Source organism: Gracilinanus agilis, chromosome 6, assembly GCF_016433145.1.
Source record: "Gracilinanus agilis isolate LMUSP501 chromosome 6, AgileGrace, whole genome shotgun sequence".
NCBI classification, from domain to species: domain Eukaryota; kingdom Metazoa; phylum Chordata; class Mammalia; order Didelphimorphia; family Didelphidae; genus Gracilinanus; species Gracilinanus agilis.
In genome coordinates this window covers 201,744,191-201,759,908 of record NC_058135.1, presented here as the reverse complement: position 1 = coordinate 201,759,908, position 15,718 = coordinate 201,744,191, and positions in this window count along the sequence as shown.

Sequence of the window (15,718 nt, the reverse complement as noted above, 5' to 3'; positions counted from 1 at the left end):
TAGCATTTAAGTGCTAACCTTAGAAATCAATTTAGAATAAATCCTCTAATGCCACAAATGAGGAAACTAAGGCTAGGTGACCTTTGTATTGGTAAGTGCCACCTCTGAGTGCTGAGAATTGCCTCCTAATTTTAGGTGCTACTGATACAGTGAAACCTCTAATCCAAATAATGGATTGGCTCCATTTGTTACTTATGTTGCATACTAAAGCACAAGGATGACCTTTCTTTGAGGAAATTCCTTTCCTAAGCAAAGGAAACCTTTGTATTAAATAATTTGTCATGACCTTTTTTACTTGCATGTTAAGAATTTAGTTGTTTTGTTTTTTAAGTACAGAATGGTACTTTAACCCTGAAGTTTGCTACAGTTTCAAAGGTGCTTCTTCCTTTGTAGCTTTTGCAAGAAGCCTAACAGGACTTCCTTCTTCTCCTCCCCAAACTCTGAGAAAATGAATACTTTCTTCCAAGGTCATTTTCAGGATAATTGCTAGCACCGGCACTGGACAAGCAGTCCAATCTGAGATGATCATTCTCAAAAATAATACATGTCTTCCTTGGACAAACTATGAAAAACTGTCAGGTAAAGACTTCTCACCCAGGCAAGAGCTAGCCACCTATATCTGAGATGGTCTCTGACCCATACTCAAGTAAGAATTTCCTCTAGAACATATCCTGAGCTTGGTTATCCAATCCTTTTTGAAGTCCTTCATTGAGGGACAATCTACTGCCTCCTAAGAAAGTCCTTTCCAGTTTTAGACAGTGTTAATATGACATTAAGCCTAAAATTCCCTACCTCCTTATGATTTCAATCCTTTGTTCCTACTTTCTTCTGAGAAAAGTCTAATCCCTCTTCTATATGATAGCCTTTAATACTTTAAGACAGTTATCTCCCTTGAGTCTTCTCTTCTCCAGGCTAAATATCCCAAGTGTTGGCCAGTCCTTATACAAGCAGGAACTTGAGATAAATCCTGCCTGTTGTTCTTTGGATACTCTCCAGCTTATCTATGCCTTTCCTCTCTAACATGTGGCATCCAGAACTTAATGTTGAACAATGTTTGTTGAACTAAATCCCAGGCTGAAGAAACATTAATATTATTCTTACTCACATTGAGAGTATTTGTGGGCATATACTATATGCAGAGCATGGATGCCAAGGGCATGGATTTTGCTATGGAGGAATAACAATTGATGGCTACCATAAAGACCAACCATGAAGCTTTGAGACCTTTGGCTATATGTACCAATGGAACACAATCACAAAAGCAATACATTGGACCTGATAATGATGATGAAATTTCCTGATACAATTGTACATTCCAAGCTTTATTTTACATATAGTTGACAATTGTTGGAAATGTGTTTAAAATTATCATGAAATTTATTCACAAAGCAAGAAAAGCAATCCTTTGTCAAACCTTATGCCCTCGGTTTTTGTTTCAAAAACGTACTCATTGGAACTATAGAGCCTAGCCCCATGCTGGCTCTGATAAAAACTGGTCAGTTGATTGAAACCCATTCCCAAAAAAAAAAAAAAAATAGTTATCTAACATTGTTCACACGTAAATAGTGAAACTAAAGTACCAGTTGCACTCAGGAACAGTTTATGAAGCAATTGAAGTTAATTCTCCAGTTCTGACACCTTCCTGAGACATCACCAGATGGGCTAATTATTCAGCACACAAACAACATGCATACTCTAACCCCAGGAATTCCAGCTCTAGCTGTGTTAGCAGAAACAACAACAAACTCTTCCTTGGTACCCTCAAAGAGACATGCAGCAACTGAACATGAGATGTCAAAGGCAAATTGAATTCTTCCTGGGGAACAAACCATGAACTTTATTTTTAATGTTACCCACACCTATTAGCAGAGCTTTTGTCTTATATGCTTAAGGGTTTTCCCATTTTACAAATTTTTTAAAATTGTTTTACCTAGTAACAAGAAACTAATGAAGGTATCGAAAGGGGCTTATTCTCCCTTTATTCCTACTGCTACCATCCTTGTTTAGGCCCTTTTTATTGCCTGCCTGGGGCACCACAATAGACATCTAACTGGTCTGCCAGTGCCTGGTATCCGGACTCTCACCCCTACAATCTATCCTTCCTATTACCACCAAATTAATCCTTCTATAAAGCGGTTTGATATCACTGATATACCCCTAATGCTTTAGTAGCTCCCCCTACTTAGTTTTGCAGGATTTCTAGGAAAATTTTCAGTTTTTAATATTTTTAAAGGACATTTTATACAAACTGCTTTTCTAGTAAAATTATGAAAGCTTAAAACTGCACTGAAACTTTTTGGGATACCCCATACCACCTTTCTTCATATTTGTGAATTGGTATTTGATTTTGTCCTTTACTCCAAATGGAAAATTTCATATTTATTCCTGTTAAATTCCATCTTGTTAGCTTTTCAATCCAGTACTCCAGTTTCTTGAGACTATTTTAGATCCCCATTCTGTTATCCAATATATTAACTATCCTTCTCAGTTTTATGTGGACCACAAATTTAACAAATATTAGCTACATCTTCATCCAAGTCATTGAATATCCCAGGTCTAAGGATAGAGCTCTGGAACTTGATCATTTCAAGCATGAAAGAAAAGCATTAAAATTGTTTCTATCTTTCTACTTTATGAGATATATTTTATATTTATATATATGTACACTTATGTACATATATATACACTTAAAGGAGTGAATTCACTTGAGTGGACCTTATATCCATTTACAAAGATCAGAGCCCCCTCTATGCCTTTGAAGAAAGTTTTCATGAGTTATAAGGACTGAAAAAATCACCACCTTGGATGACTAGTCTTCCAGTAGTGAAGCTCTCTAGATATAACTAGGCTAGTCCTTGGATAATAGAAAACACTGGAACAATGCTCAATCTTTCCAATTTGGTAGAAGCTGGAAAAGCTTACACTTTGCTCAGGAACCTAGGAACACCTCCACCCCTTAATGATATGGAAGAAGATATTACAAAGAATCACAGTATCTCAAGGTTCTTCAAGTCCATCTACTCTGATCCATACCTGAACAAGAATTCCTTCTACCACAGCTCAACATGTAGGTTTCCAGTCATTGATTGAAAATGTACTGTTAGAAGAATCCCACTAATTCTCAGGGCAGTTCATTCCACTTTAGATAGCTTGATCAGAGAAGCCCCCAAAATTGAGAATAATAAGAGATCTCTGGAATCAACAAATTCAACACATTCATGAAAGGAATTACCACTAGAAAATATTCAACAGAAGGTCATCTAATCATAAGGAAATTTTTTCCTGATATCAAACCTAAATTTGCCTGTTTGCAACTTAGGTCCATTGGTTTTAATTCTTACCTCTGGGGTGAAACAGAACAAATCAAGTTCTTCTCTTCCCCTAGATAGATCTTCTAATATTTGAGAAAAGTATTTATAGTCCCAACCTTCTTTTGTTCAAGTTAAACATACTCAGTTCTTTCAATATGTTCCCATGGTCTCTAAGGCCTTCACAACATCCTGCTTGCCTTCCTCTGGATTCTTACATGCCTATGAATGTACAAAATTTAGTGCCAAAAGGTTCACTAACTCTACTATTGATTATTAATTGAGATACTTCACTATGTGGACTTCTCTATTAAATAGGTAGAGATGATCAAAGTGTGGTCCATGGCCTCTGAAGGGTCCCCAAAACTCTTTCAGAGAGACCATGAAAGTCAAAACTATTTTCATAATAATATAATACTAAGACATTACTTGCCTATTAAAATACTCCTTCCTTTTCCATACTCATGTCTTGGTAAGGCCATATTTCTTCATATACTTCAACCAAAACAACATATCACAACAGATTAAATGCAGAAACCAAAAGGAGAATCCAGCTGTCTTCTATTAAGTCAGACATTAAAGAGATTTTCAAAAATATGAAAAACAATGCCACTCTCCTGAGTGATTTTTTTTTGTTTTGGACAACAGTTATTTTTTATTAAAAGTATATTAGTTAAATAAACATATAATCAGTTTATTATTTAATGAATTAATAAATATTTAAATTTTTTGTTTTATTTTCTAATATGACAAATATTAATATAGTCCACATGAGCAAAATCTCTTTGCAGGATCCTCAATCATTTTTAAGACTGAAAAGGGGCCCTGAGACCAAAAAGTTTGAGAACTACTGGACCAGATGGTCACTGAGGCCCTTTATAGCTTTTAATCAAATGACTCTCCCTTCTCTTTAGTGTCATGGCTACTCTTATTAGCATTCTTAAAAAGTAACCACCCAGAAATGAACATAATACACTAGATGTGACCTGAGCAAAAGAATCATCTCCCTAATTGATGACCCTCTATCTTATATTAGGCAGCCTAAGATCACATCTGCTGTTTTGACTGTCCTCTCACAGTCTACTCAGGGTTAGCTTATATGATGCTGGTCAAACCATTTATCTTCTTTGAACCTCAGGTTCATCATTTGTAAAATGGAAATAAAACTTACACCTACTTCACATAGTTGTAATAAACATCAAATGAGTAATGTATATGAAGCACTTTACAACCTTAAAATTCCACAAAAATGCAAGCTATTGCTATTGTAGAATAACAGAATTTCAGAGTTTATTTTTATTTGAATAAATTTAAAATGTCTAATCTGGTTGGAAAAGAACTAGACTCTCATGACTTTACTTAACATTTCTTTCCAAAATAGTTCCTCAACCTGTTGCTTCCCAAGACCTGCTTGGTTGCTAGTATAATGATAAAGTCTGTAAAAAGACAAAAAAATAAATCCATAGTTTAAAAATTTTTTAATAAAAACCAAACTCGCCATATGTAGGGAATGGTACTCTATTTGTACTTTACAGAGAACATCCTCCATGACTCAGGGGAACACCTATGGCAAGGACATATCTCCCTGTTTTATTCCAGTTTTGATGTTGAAAATCAAAGATCTTTGAATAAGGTGGTCTGTGGCATCTGGAATCTTGTATGATCTTAATGTTTGTATAAGAGAAAAATTAGATTCCTTGAAGTATCAGAGTAAGCTCCAAACACAAAAAGAAAACAATCCATAAATTTGAATAGTGGCTCTTGTTTTCTTTCTAAGAGGAAAAATACCATGGGAGTGAGGGGGAATGCTAAATGTGGAATCAGAGTAAATCTTTCAAATTTCAGATTGGCTACCTATGTGATTTCAGGAAAATTATTTTACCTCACTGGGCCTTAGTTTCTTTGACTGTAAAATGAAGGGGCTAGCCAAGGTGGCCAATAAAGCTCCTTAAATCTCTAGAACTTTGATTCCATTCCAAATTATGAAGTGATGAAGTTAATCTTCATCTTCCTAGGAACATAGAACTTTAAAGAAGATCTTCAGAGATCATGGAATATGGTCCCATCATCTGTACGAAAACTAAGACCTAATGTAGGGAAGTTATTCTTCCAAGTTCACTCCCATAATATGAATCCAGACTTGCCTCCTATAAACTAAACCATTCTTCTTCCCACCCCCTCTTTAGGTAGGGACCTTTCCCTCATGAGTCATATCACCACAAGGTACTTCGTGCCTTCAAATCCTAGCTCCCACCCCACCAAAGCCTGATTTCAGAAAAGCCTCCATTAAGAGCATCCATGAGTAAATGAACTTCATTCACATTAAAATATAAAAGGCAGGCAAGACTAAAAGCATTAACTTTTCCCATGCCCACGTCAAATTTTGGACTCTTTCTAAAAGCTAGAGAGTCTTAAACCAAAGGCATGATTCTCATGAGAGAAGCTCAGGTATCAGAGTTGGGATATATGGGAGAAGGGTACTTAACTCCAATTGAATCCTTCCACTCTTTACCATCAATGTGACTCTGCAAGTCATTTCCCTCCTAGGCTCTGTTTCCTTAGCTCTAAAATGAGCAAATTGATACGATCTCTTGGGTCCTTTCCAGCTCTGATCATAGACCCTATAAGTCATGACAATTTACTACCAAGTCCAGCTAAGCAAAAGGCTCATCCTGGCAACAGCTCTCCCCAACACCTAGCATAGCAATGGCACTCCAGACCCTCGCTGAAGGGTTCATCTCATAACGTCACACATTTTAATACCATCCATGGGTTTTCTTGGCAGAGACTCTGGAGTGGTTTGACATTTCCTTCTTCTGGGAATCACCTTTTGTCAGAACTCTCCACTCTATGTCTGTCTTGGGGTAACCCTGCACAGCATAGCTCCTAGTTTCACTGGGCTATGCAAGCCTCTCCACCACAGCAAGGCGCTGATCCAAGAGGGGACTGGCACACAGCAGGTGTCTAATAAATGGTTGTTGACTCATTAGTTACTAACAAATATTCCAAACAGTCTCACCTAACCTGACACGTGAACCATGTAGTTCTAAGACATGGACACATGAGCTTCTTTTTTTTTAACTCTTACCTTCCATCTTAGAACTAATATGAAGTATTGGTTCCAAGGCAGAAGTTTAGTGACTTGCCCAGGGCCACCCAGCTAGGAAGTGTCTTAGGCCATGTTTAGACCTAGGACCCTCCTGTCTCTGTATCCACTGAACCACCTCACTGCCCCAACACATGAAGCTTTTCTTTCCAACTACCCTTCTAGCAACCTCTACAGAAGGGTCTGCATCCAAATCCTTACTCTATCAAAAAGATGAATTAGCTAACATGGGAAAAGCACCGAATTAAAATACATAGGGTGATAGATTTAAGAGCTGGATGGAGACAGAGTCTAATCCTCTCATTTTAAGGATGAGGAAAATGCATCCCAGAGAAGTTAAAACTTACCAAGGATCACACAGCTTGATAAAGTCACTTGATAAAGTCCTTTGCAAACGTTAAAGTGCTATAGAAATTCAAGTTGTAATCACTGTTGTTGTTGTTATTATTATCCAAGGCAGGATTTTCACTACAGCACTCTAGCACCAACTCTGTTACAGACTACTTGGCTACCACTGGGTAAGCCATTTCCTTTCTTGGGTCTTGCTGTAAAGTAAGGAGTTTCGACAAGCTAATCTCTGAGGTCCCTCATAGCTTTGAATTGTAAGAACCTGTCTTCTTTCTGGTTATAAAAGCGACTCCAATTCTAATGATGCTGGGAACATCACTCCTATCTCTGGTCCCGTTTCCTCATCTGTAAAATGCAAAACCGAGGGATTTGGACTAACTGATCTACACGTAGTGCCCCTTCCAATCCTAACCTAAAACAATGCATCTCCCTATCTAGGTTCTGAGTCACTAGCCTTGAAATAAAGATGTGAAGGACAAAGCAGAAATTTCTAGTTGTGATGAATGATGGAAACCTGAATTCCAAGCATGCCTTTGAATTGTAAAGTTTTTCAAAAGTAGCATGGTTCCAGGATAATACATTTTGAAGAAGATCAACAATCTATGAGCACAAGACAGGCACTAGCATTCTATACAGACATCACCATGGACAGCCATTACAGTGATTGCAAAAAGAGAGCAGGTGCCTGCTAGGAAGAAACAGAAACTGTTTCTCATTTTTAACACATATTTTTTTATCCCAGCTTTGAAATCACACACTCTAAGTTATCAATCATCCAGAAGGGATTTCTCTCATTTACTGCTCAAACTGAAACTTGGCATTATCTGAATCAGTATTAGGGTTTGCTGACCTCCACATATGGTATCTTCCTTTATAATTAGTAAAAATGAAAGGTCAATATCTACTCCCACAATAATTTATATATTTGTTAATTGCTGCAGATTAGAGCTAGAATGAGGAGGTTGCCTTCAAATTCTCCATTTGGCAAGGGCAGCGTGAGAGGGGGCAGAAAAGGGAGGGGACTATAGTTGTTTTTAGAAGCAGTAAAGTTGTGCTAGAAAAAGATTCTAGAATTATGGGTGTATAGCAGTACACTGGTTATCACCCGGCTTATATCTATCAATAACAATAATATGTGCTCAAAACAGGGAGTAGAGGGGATTAAATGAAATATATACAGCATGGGCTGTGCTTAATTAGCTACAGTAGTCAAGGGAAGCAGTATTGTAGTTAATTGAAAACTGCAAATAATCTAAAAACCAATGCTCTCTTGTCACCTATATTCATTCATTCATTTCAATCCAGAGTATATGAAGAGACAGAAAAGAAAACAAAGGGAGAAAGAAGAGCGGAAGATCATATTGGGGAGATGGGGTGGCAGCAGCAGCATATGGAGTAGGTAGGGAGAAAAGCATAGAAAACTTACCCTAAAGTCAGTCTTGGAAATGGTAGTTACCAGATGAGTACCACTGAGGTGCTTTACAAGAATGGGGTCAAACTTGAATAGAAATGGGAACCACTAAACTGTGACCCTGCTGTCCATATATTGACTTAGAAAACCACAAAGTAACATTGTCTATGTCTTTTACTACATTTTCTTCTTTTGTTAAATTTTTCCCAATTTACACTTTATACTGACTCAGTTGTACTGAGGAGAGTTCAGGGATCGTGTTTGATAACTTTGCTTTACAATGGTTCAATTTTATAAAAAAGATGTTCATTTTGACCAAAGGAGAATTATCCCCCTTGAGTAGTCCCTTCAAGTAATCTCCATTTTTTTCTTTTTGTCCACAAACAAAAAAGGAAAATTCTCAATAGAGCTGAATTATTTTTAATTATTTTTGTCTTAATTTGGATTTCTTAAAATATTCTTTAATTTTTACATTGCCTTCACTTCTAAGTACATACTTTTCTCTCTTCTCACCTAGAAAACCATTTCTCATGACAAAGAGAGAAGAAAAAGAAAAAAGAGAGTCCAGAAAAACTAACCAACACGTCAACTATGTTGTACAATAGCTTCCACTTCCTCAAAGAAGAAAGGGAACAATAAGTGGATAGAACTAAAGGCCTGGAGTCAGATGGACCTGGGTTCAAATCTCGCCTCAGACACTTCATTGGGCAAGCCACTTAACCACCATTGCCTAAACCTTGTTATTCATCTGTCTTAGAATTTATACTAAGACAAAAGGGGAGAAGGAGAAGGAGATGAATTTCCTTATCACATCTGACTGACACAATGTTCAGTTGTTTTTTTGTGTAGTTCTTTTTGTTCTTACTGGAGCAGTAAATAGTGCTCTCCCCATTTTAACTACTTTTCTCTGCATCAGTTCAAATGTCTTCCCATATGGTTCTGAATTCTTTTTTATCTGTTCTTGCTTTCTAGGCCAACAAAATCTAGTCAAACATCTCAAAAAGCTAGAACAGTGGGACCTATGTGGTAAGATGAAATAGAGTAGAAATAAATGTAAAGTTCTAAAGCTGGCTTCAAAAAATTAACTGCACAAGTTAGACTACAGTTTATGTTTTTAAAAAAGTACTGAACACTAAATATGAATCAATAATACAACATGGTGGTCAATACATGAGTATAATCTGAGGATACATTAAGAAAAGAATAAGTATCTTTCCTGTGCAATTTAATTGGTAGAACACTAGAGAAGATATTCCCATTATGCCTAATTCATTGCTAGTCTCACTACATTGAGTATTTTCTTCAATATTTTGGAATCACATTTTAGAATAGACACCAACAAACTAGCACATATCCAAAAGAGGACAATTCAGATGGTCAATGGCCTCCAGACCAAGCCATAAGAAGATCAGTCAAACAAACTGAGGAAGCTTAGCCTAGGGACTTGGGAAGCTGGTGGTGAAGAAAAGAACACCATACTAGCAATTAAATTACCTTAATTATTTAAGTTCATTATTTAATTAATTTAAACAATTGCAAATTTTAATTATTTAAATAAATTACTTTAATTATTTAAAAGGCTCTCATATGGTATATTAACATAAGTCATTCTCCAGTTGGTAAATGGTCAAAGGATATGAACAGGCAGTTTTCAAATGAAGAAATCAAATCTTTCTTTAATCATATCAAAAATCTCTTAATCACTAATAATTATAGCAATCCAAATTTAAACAACTGAATTACCACCTCACATCTATCAGATTGTCTATTATGACAGAAAATGAAAATGATGAATGTTAGAGGAGATGTGGGAAAATTGGGACACTAATGCAGCATTGGTGGAATTACGAATTAATTCGTTGTGGACATCAATTTGGAACTATGACCAAAGGGCTTTAAAACTAAGCATACCTTTTGACCCAGTATTAGCATTACTAGGTCTGTACCCTCAAAAAAGGTTTTTAAAAAAGCAGGGGTTGGGGAGAAGATCTACTTGTACAAAAACATTTATTGCAGCTTTTTGCATTAGCAAAGAATTGGAAACTGAAGGAATATCTATCAATTGTGGAATGGATGAACAAGTTGTGGCATATGATTGTAACAGAATATTAGTGAGCTATAAGAAATGACAAATAGGATGCTTTCACAAAAGCCTGGAAAGACTTATATGAATTGATGCAAAGTAAAGTGAGCAGAACCAGACAGAAGTACATTGTACACAGTAACAGAACAACTGCAACCTGTGTTATAAGGAATTTCTTAATTTCATTTATCTTGTTAGAAGCAGAAGTTTTAGATCAGAGGGAGGTATTGATATCATGCTGTCTCCTTTAAGAGACAGAGCAGACAGATCTTGCTTCCAGCTTTTTAAGAGGTCTAGGATAAAAGAAAGAATTCTGTAAGTTCTGGGCTCCAGTCTCTCTGACTTCCTTGGGAGCAGGTTGTTGGATCATTCTCTCAGACAAGATCTGTTAGTTATTTGAGACAGTTACCTTTGAGAAGTTTGATTAACACATACAAAATTGAGGAAGAGTATATTTTCCACCAAGAACTTTTTCCAGAAGGGAAAAGGATCTGTTAGAGGGAACTCTGTCCTCTCTCTCTCTGACTTGGAAGGAGGGCCTGCATCAGAGTATCTCTGCCAAGAGATGCTAACAGTTATCTGACAGTTGGCTTTAGGCAGCTTTTGGCTTTCCATGGAGTACTTTAAGGAGTTCATTATAAATTTAAGGTTCATCATTTAGCATAAGTTAGTAAAATGGAATTTAATCTTAGTTTAGTGAGAATAGTTTAAGGAGGTCTACTTTGTAGGCAAGAAGAAGCTGAAAAGAAAGCAGTTAGTTTTGGGGGGGTTTATTTAGAGATTTTAGTAGAAGGTTAAGAGATTTCCTATCCTATTCCTAACTCCTAGTTTCTATTCTATTTCCTCTCCCTACCTCTTCTCATAGAACAAATAAATAAGGGTATCCAATTGCTTCTGGCCTTCCATCCACCACCCTCAAATTAGTTTAACCCCTGATAGCTTTAGTTTACTATAACAGTCAATATCTATTATCAATATATTATCGGCTTAATTATAGTCATAACAGCTAGCTATTCTCAGCAAGAGTGATCCAAGACAAACCCAAAGATTCATGATGAAAAATATCATCCACCTCCAGATAAAGAACTTATGGAGGCTGAATACAGATAAAACACACTATATTTCACTTTCTTCATTTTTTTTGTTTGTTCGAGATCACAAAAGACTAATATGGAAAAATGTTTTACATAATTGCTCATGTAAAATCTGTATCAGATTACTTAGTCATCTCAGGGACAGAGGGAGAAAATTTAGAACACAAAATGTTTGAAAGAATGTTAAAAATTGTTTTTACATATAGTTGGGGGAAATAAAACATTTTTTAAAAGCTTATCATGTGGAAGAGGGATGAGATTTGTTCTGTTTATGCCCAGGGGATAAAACCCTCCTGTCCAGCTAAATTAAGAACTTTACTAAAAGAAATTGTACTGAGTTAGATTTTGGTTAGATGTAAGGCAAAATTTCCTTAATAATTAGAGCTATCAAAAAATAAAATTAGCTGCTTTTAGAGTTACTAGGTGTTCCCTCATTAGTGATGTTCAAGAAAATTTGGATGATTCTTCACTGATAAAGTTGTAGAGGAGATTCTGGCTCAGGAATTGGTCTTTGAACTACTCTGCCCATCTCTGGAATTCTGTGATTTTGTCAAGGGTCTGAGACAATTTTGACCTGCCTCAGTATCCAATGGACTACATAATTCTTGAGGTCCTTTCCCATTCTGACAATTGGTGATTCTGTGAACACTGTGAAAGAGGCACATAATGTCAGGTCAAGAAATGAATTCAAATTCTGCCCCTGAAACATTCTAACTGTATGATGAGGCAAATCACATCTTCCTAGGACTATGGAGCTGATAGTGAGCCTGATTCACATAGCACCCAAATAAGTACCCAAACATAGCACCCAAACAAGGCTGTTCAAAATCTATGTTCCTCTCCCCCTTCTCTGGAGGTCTGTTATTCCAGACCTAGAACATAGCATTGTGCTTTCCTAGCTGAAAACATTTGAATCCATGAAGTCAGAAAAGACACAGAAGTGAACATCTAAAGTTCTCATGATAGAGCTCAGTTTGGGTATGAGTGAGATTTCCTAAGATGGGTTTCACCTTTTGACATTCATGGGTTTTCTACCACTCAAGGCAGTTTGTATACTCTTTCTAATGAATCTCACCTCAACACATCATAATACAAAATGCTTTCCTCGGGTCACTTCCAAGATGCCCCCCTTCAAAGCCTACTATATGTTTCTTATAACTCATGCTTGTTAAATGAAATATGTTAATTGTGACATCACATGTTCCCTTCCTTTTATTGATGACTGACTCCACTGGGGCTCACAAAGGTTAAAAAGAAATTATTTTCATTTTGGAGGCAGATATATTGCTCCAAATCCCTGGTATACTCTTCTTTTCTTCTTTTACTTCACTTTCTTCTTTCTCTGCTTCTCCTTTTCTGATCTCCCTTGTAGCTCTGCACTGAACAAATGGCTGATTACATGAGGCCAATAAAATAGTGACTCTACTGCAACAATATCTTTTTTTTTAACAGTTTAACTTTATTAAATCAATCCCTTATGATTCCTCTTTTTTATGTTTTTTTTTAAACCCTTGTACTTCGGTGTATTGTCTCATAGGTGGAAGATTGGTAAGGGTGGGCAATGGGGGTCAAGTGACTTGCCCAGGGTCACACAGCTGGGAAGTGGCTGAGGCCAGGTTTGAACCTAGGACCTCCTGTCTCTAGGCCTGACTCTCACTCCACTGAGCTACCCAGCTGCCCCCAACAATATCTTTTTACTTCTTTTTATTTAAGTTGTTTTTCAAATGTGTAAGAAAGATTGTACAGTGTCTTAGGTCTCAGCATGATTATATTATGTTCCTACTAGACTATAAGTTTCTTGAGTATAGAATGCATATCTATACTCTCATGCACTCCATTTGTTCTATTGTTTTTCAGTTGCATCTGACTCTTTTGTGACCCAGTTGGGGGTTTTCTAAGCAAAGACACTGGAGAAGTTTGACATATCCTCTTCCACTTCATTTTACAGATGAGGAAATTGAGGCAAATAGGGTTAAGTAACTTGTCCAGGGTCAAACACCTAGAAAGTGAGGTCATATTTAAATTTAGGAGGATGGGTTTTCTTGACTTCAGGCCCAGCATTCTATCCATTTTGCCTAGTTGCTCACTTATACACTCATAGGAGACACTTATAGAATGTTTTATATTTTCTACAGTAAAAGCAACATTTATCTACTACATTAAGGTTCTCTCAACAATCTTGTTAGATAAGGAACACATCATATTGCCTCTTTCACTTCCTGGTGTATGGAGTGCTCTAGGAGGACTAATGTCTCTGGTGGCGGGCTTGCAGAGTCCTTTTCAGGGCTGCTTATCTACCTTCAGTGTCTTTCTTTCACTCAGTTCTCACCTGTGGCTCCCAAAAAGCTTATCACATGTCCAATGACCACATCTCAGAAAGAACATCTTGGCAGACAAAATAACCCAGGTTGAAGGTAACCAACAGGCCTCAAAGAAACTCATCATTGAATTAGGGAAATGTCTACTCCAACCATGTAAAGACTTTCCCCAGTGGAATGGACATATGGGAACAATTTGCTCCAATGGCCATGAAGGTAACTGAAGCAAGCACTGTGGAGTGCTCAGAGCTTGATCAGAGGTCAAAGATGCCAAAATCATCTACTGCATCCCAAGCCATCACCAAGCATACTGACTTTTGTCTTGCTACTGGACTTCCATGACTCTGGAAAAGAAACTGAGACATGATATTGCAAAGCTGGGCCTTACTGAAATCTAATTCCCACTGGAGTCAAGACATCACTCCTTAATGTCATTAGGGACAAATTTCACAAATGAAAACAAAAGAGGCAATGCCCATAGTGACTAGAGGGCAAGCTTGGAAATCAAAGAGGCCTGGGTTCAAGTTTTGCCTATGTGATCCCAGTGGGCAATCATTTAACCTCTCAGTACCCCCAGGCAATTCTTTAAGACTACGAATTCAGATGAATTACCATCTGTATTAGTGGAAAGAGTTTCTACACTGTGAATTCATTCAACCAATCAATGAAATGACATATCCAGACAAAAAAACAATATCAAATGAGAAAAATGATGTTTCATCTAGCTAAACAGATAGATAATATAGCAGATAGAACACTGGATTTAGAATCAAGAACACTGAAATTTAAATCTAGCCTCGGGCACTTATTAGCTATGATATCCTGGGCAAGTCATTTAATCTTTCCAGCTACATTTTCCTTGTCTATAAAATAAGGAGGTTGGATAGGATAGACTCAAAGGTCAGATCCAGAATTCAAACCCAGATTATCTAACTACAAATTCACTGCTCTTTACACAAATTCTAGGAATCAAATGATTGAATTTGATTGCTTGCCATGCTTCTTACTATGTGACCTTGGGCAAGTCATTTAGTTTTCCTGAGCTTCAGTTTCCTTTTCCTTAAAATGGGAATAATAAACTCCATTCCCACAGGGATGCTGTAAAGGTTGAATAAGATAATGGATGTGCAAATAATGAACATATGTAAAGTGTTATTTTGTGTCTGGAATGTTGGCAACTGGATCATTACCATCTGCATACTTTAAAAGACATTTCAGATAATTAAAATGCCTCAGTCATGTGGTTCCAAGTAAAATATTCGCTTATTTTTTGAATTATGCCTTACAGTTTCCATTGAATAAGCAAGAAGAAAAACAGTGTCCATTCCACCCCCATCTTGTCTTGGGAATTTCCTACCAAAATAAAAACAGTCGTTTTTTCTGTGAGAATTCTCTGTGAACACTTTTACCACTTCTCTTAAAAAACAGGAAGCTTCCTTATCTTGGCTGAGAAGGATGGACCTTTTCCTGATTGGTGTCATCACAGCACTCATCATTCACAAATGGTCATTATTTGCAAGTATATCCTCAGGCACCCCATCCTAGGGACAAACAAAAGGTTGATCAGGAAAAGAGATTTCCAAGTAGAGAAAAGCATTATCTTTACTAAACAAGTCTATTGAATCACAGTGTCATCCTCCTTTGACCCTGTCTTCCCAAAGGAATGATGCCTCTTGCTTCTCTTGGAATGTCCTTGGTCATTTCATTTCTCACACTTCTGTCCCTGGCTTTCTCCTCAGAGGATCCAGGCACACCGATTAATACCTAACCCCTCTACCCATCAAACATCTGCAGGGGGTCGGCTCTCCAGCTTCAGGCTAACTTCAGGTCTAGAGGACTAAATGGATTGGTAGGAATTGGGAGGGAATAGACAGAAGAAATTCTATGTCCTGACTAGGGTTGATAGCCCAAGAATCTACATTATTATTTCTAATTTTTAAAAAAACTACTCGGGTAATTTCTCTGTCAGTTTTCAGGATTTCATATTTTAAATATCATCTTGAAATGCTGATATTCAAAGCATTCTCAACAAACTTTGATAGGGACAGAC